The 5,090-nt window shown below is 27.9% G+C and overlaps 1 pseudogene; it reads right to left on the bottom strand.

Moving 5' to 3' along the window:
• Nucleotides 1-2,179: 2,179 nt before the first annotated feature.
• Nucleotides 2,180-4,207, bottom strand: LOC131619704 (probable polygalacturonase At3g15720; annotated as a pseudogene).
• Nucleotides 4,208-5,090: the final 883 nt, after the last annotated feature.

Raw genomic sequence — 5,090 nt, 5'->3', positions numbered from 1 at the left:
TTATTTTTCACACATTAAAAAGCCTTTAAAGAATTGCTTAAAATTAATTTAAGATTCACCTCAAAGTTTATTTTTATCTCCCCTTTAACATAAGTCTTATAGCTTCAAACAAAAATCCTATAGCTTCTATGGAATATAAACAAATTTAGAAAAGAAAAATGTAATTCTTTATCATATTTACAATGCAGACTAGATCAATCAAAATAAAAATGAAACGGATTAGGTCATAAAATGTGATTAAACATTGATCTGTTTCATCAAAGTTTAATTGAAGAATAAGATAGATACATTTATGGATTTATTCAAATTTAGAAAGAAACGTGATTGTAGGAGAATGGATTTTAGATCTGGAAATTTTAGATCTATTTCTTCACTTTTTCAATTTTAGGGTTAACTTCGTTTTTCCTAAAGAAAAAAAATATATGTTTTTTTAAATGTGATTGATAGAATTTTTAAGCAAGGGATTTTTTAAGCCCCCTAAACTATAGGAATATTTTGTCTAAAAGAGAATTTGTTTCTTTTAAAATTATTTTGAGGGGGTTTTTATACCCTCCTCAAACTAACCCCGCAATATGTTGCTTTTTTTTTGGTAGTGAAAACATAATTTATTTTGCTTTCACATTTATCTAATTATTTTTTATTATTTTAAAATAAATTTAATTTAAAAATAATTTTTAAAATATTTAGAATATTTGAAATTCATATCTTTTAGAGAAGGGTTAAAATATATATTGCAAGTATTTATATAGACTGATTCTAACTTCAACAAAATACTCCAAGGACCAAACTTACTTTTAGTTTATGTTCCCAATGTCTTAAAACAAAAAGCTTTTCAATAGAGAAGAAAAAAAATGTCAAACTATATTTAAATTCTACACATGTGTTGAGATTCCATGATAAGGAAAGCGTCAAAGTGAAATGACATTTCAAGTTTGACGAGTACCGATAGTATCAATTTTGGTATGAATCAAGTATAGTGAATATATTGAATGTTAAAACTTCTATGGCTTCCCTTAAGTGTAGTTTGTTATTAGGAGGATAAGCCCCAGGCAAAGTGAGGTATGTAAACCCAAAAGACCTCGCCTTAGTGGACATGATCCAGTTAAACGGAGGCAGGTAATATCCCGTGAAATCTCGCCTTATTAGGTAGGATTAGTAATTAGTCACGAATGTTCGCTAGGTGAACAATCTTCATTTTTTTTTACATGGCTTGTAAAAATAGGATGTCCAATTTCAAGCGTTGAGTGAAGCTGAACAAAATTTATTTTCTTTTACTTTGCTCACCAAACACGTAAGTGTAGTGCTAGGGAATTGAGGATAGTAATAGAAAACACTTTTGCCGAGCAGACTTGTGGTCTTGTTAAGACTCCACTGAGGTAGTTGTATCTTGCCCAATGCTAACATTTTAGGTAATCAGGTGAAGGAAAAGAAAAAGGCAAAAAGTCCTGAAGACTTTGAAGACCATTTATCTTATGTTGTTATGTGAGTGTGTTGTTTTGATTAGTATTTGGTATCGACATCTATCTTTGTATATGTATTAGGTCATACTCATGTATCCTACATTTATGTGATTTCATTTTGATGCTTTTGATTGTACATAGTACCGCGTTATAATTCTTTTAGTAGTATGATTCTAGACGCATATTTTATGGGTGTTACAAGGACTCACGCCAGCGAAAACCAAAAACTAGTGTACTGTTTTATTGATAATTAAAATTAACTCATTTTTCCTTCTTCTCTTTTGGGGTCTCTAATATGTTAAAGGGTCTTTCAAGGCAAGCACTCTTCATTGGTGCATCATAAAGATACGAGATTATGTTTACAAAAAACATTTTCATCTAATATAAATATAAACTCAAGGCAAAAGGAAAAAATTAAAAGTGCAAAATAAAAGTGGTTTACTTTTTAAACCAATAGAAAAAAATAGATCAGATTTTTATATAAAATATACATATAAATTAAAGTTAGTAATATCACAAACTAACACACACTTACACTTATTTGATCTCGAAGAACAGAGAAACACAAATTTAGTGTTTTTTAAAGAATATAAAATATTGGTCAAATTAGCTTCTTATAACTAAAATTCTTTTATAAGAACTTGTTTGACTAAAATTTAACATTATTAATAACTATTTTTATTTTTCATCGTAAAATTAGCAAATTAAAAAGGCGAAGTCTACTTAAGACACGGGACATTTATATTGCACGAGATGCACGACCCTTGTGCATTATTACACGATGCATGTGGTATCTCTCCATCAAGACTAGTTATGTTGATATCTTCGAGTAAAATGTTGGTGCAACCAATAACATCGCAATCAAGTTTAATTGCATCCTTACTAATTGTGGTTCCATGAATGTTTCGAAAAATAACATCACTAACTTTTATTGCTTTGCTTCCACGGTCTACTTTTCTTGCATTGTTCAAAATATTGTATGCATCATAAGGTTGATCAATAATTATTGGGTTTTTAACCCCAATAAGTATAATATCTTCATAAGTTATGTTCCTCGCATACCCTGATCCTCCCTAATTCAAATAACAAGAACAAAATATTAGTGTTATTATTTATGATTAAATCTACACAATATTTTAAGATAATCAATTATCAATTAACTAGATTCAATGCCTACCGCCCATGTCTTGATTCTAGCCCCATTGGTTGTTCCTTTAAAGGTGACATTTCTCACGTGTACTTCTTCTACCGTAGCATATTTTCCATCTTTTCCAAGGCTTCCAACACTATGTATTCACAAATACACCCAAATGACGTTATTGTTTCATTAAAAATGATGAAATATTAAAATAATGTAAAAATTATATAGTATTTGCACAACGAACCTAATGCCATGACCAGATCCACATTTAATACCAACTATATTGATGAGTTTGGAACCACTGTTAATGGCTATGCAATCGTCACCTATAATAATAAATTGAAAACAACGTGAATGGGAGAGAAATCACATAATTATGGAGGAAAAGTGTCCAATATTACTTAATTAATTTTTAACTTTATGATTAACTTAAATATTTAAAGATCGAAAATATATAGAACTGAACCAGTTGAGATGGTCGATTTTTCAACATGGATGCTGGTTGATGTTGAGATATCAATCCCATCAGTGTTTGGACTATTCTCTGGTGAAATTATATGAAGACGCGAGAGTAAAGCGCCATTGCATGAAGTTATGCTTATGTGATTTTTTGGACTGTTGATGTGTGTCAATGGGCCAATCAGCTTTAGATTATCACATTTAAGAAATCGAAGAGCCTGCACATACATATTATATACAAGTTATACACTTGAAAATTAAGACTTAAAGTGTGTGTACATATACAATTATATCATTATCATTTTAATTTCAACATGATAGACTATATTGTTTACATAATGAATTAACTTACTGTTGGTCTATTACTTTGCCTCCACCAAGGAGCACCTTGACCATCAATTTTTCCTCATCCATTGATAACAAGACCATCGATACCATCGAATTTAACCCATGACTCATCATCGTCATTATTAACCCATTTCCAATTCTTAGGATTTTTTGGCGCAATGATAGTTCCCATAATCTGTTAAACCAAATATTGTTATAAAGTTGTTGATAAATATACTAGTCAAACAAAAAATTTGATTGATAAGATTAAGAGTGAATAAATAAATATAACAAAAAATAATCATCAGCTAACATGATTATAAATTTAAATATAAAAAAAAGAAAAGGTATACATATGTGTCATCATTCAAAAGTTCAATATTGTAAATGTTAGGGTTTTATAATACATTTGATAAAAACAACTTTACATACCATAACATTAATGGTTGTTGATTTGCAGGGACCTTGGAAGGATAAAGGTTGCAACATGAATGTTTTGTGTTGGGGTATGATAAGTGTTGGAGTGCCTCTGGTTGTAACACACACGGCTTGCCATGCTTTTAGAAAAGCCTTTGTATATAAGATAGAAAATTATATTAGGTTTGAGAAATTTTATCTGACAATATTATATATAAGTATATTTAAATTGTATGAAAAAATTATAACTATAATAAAAATATCTTACAATTGAATCATCAGTAAGGCCATCGCCTTTAGCACCATAATTAACAACGTTAAAATTAATAGTGCCTACTAATCTAAAACACAACCAATGTGAAGCTATTACAAACACTAGAAAAAGAGGAAACAAGTCTTTCATCTTTAAAGTGAAAAGAAAAAATTAATATAGTTCAAATTGTTGAGTACTAGAGAAATGACGATGATTTATATATGGGAAAATTTTCAATCAACAATGATGTTATTGATATTAATTTCTATAATCAAAATACTTAATTAAAATTAAACAAAAAACAATTGTGCAACATGCAAATATCAATTTTGCGACATGGTGTGAGAGTTAATGAGAAAGATTTGTTAATGTTAAATCAAAAAGCTAAAATGTTAAGAAAATGCATGACAACTAGTTAGTACTAAGATGGAAAAGTTAAAGTTTAATGAATCAAAATCTTTTTAACATGAATATGATTTAAATGAGAAAAAATTATAAGAATGGTGTGCAAATATAATAAATGAATTGCATGAAGAGAATATAAAACCATTTTTCTTTTTTCTCTTTTTAATTCTATATTAATGCCAAAAAAATATAAATTTTATAATAAAAATGAACATCTTATTTTTAAATAAGCCATTAGTCTAAAAAATGATAACATTTTTATATCTTGAGAAACAATATTGATTCGTTTTTAGTCATTAAAATAGTACCATTTCATTTTATCTCTTGACATTTTTTGATTGGCTTTTAGTCATTAGAAAACATAATTTATTTTGCTTTTACATTTATCTAATTATTTTTTATTATTTTGAAATAAATCTAATTTAAAAATGATTTTTGAAATTCATTTTTTTACGAAGGGTTAAACTATATATTGCACGTATTTATTCAGACTAATTCTAACTTCAACAAATTTTAAATGGAGTTTAAAAACTCCATGGACCAAACTTACTTTTATTTTTAACTTTCCAATGTCTTAAAACAAAAATATTTTAAATAGAAAAGAAGAAAAATTATATATTAAACTATA

This window comes from Vicia villosa, linkage group LG7, assembly GCF_029867415.1.
Source record: "Vicia villosa cultivar HV-30 ecotype Madison, WI linkage group LG7, Vvil1.0, whole genome shotgun sequence".
NCBI classification, from domain to species: Eukaryota; Viridiplantae; Streptophyta; class Magnoliopsida; order Fabales; family Fabaceae; genus Vicia; species Vicia villosa.
The sequence above is the reverse complement of the archived record's forward strand: the minus strand, read 5'-3'. Positions and strand labels throughout refer to the sequence as shown.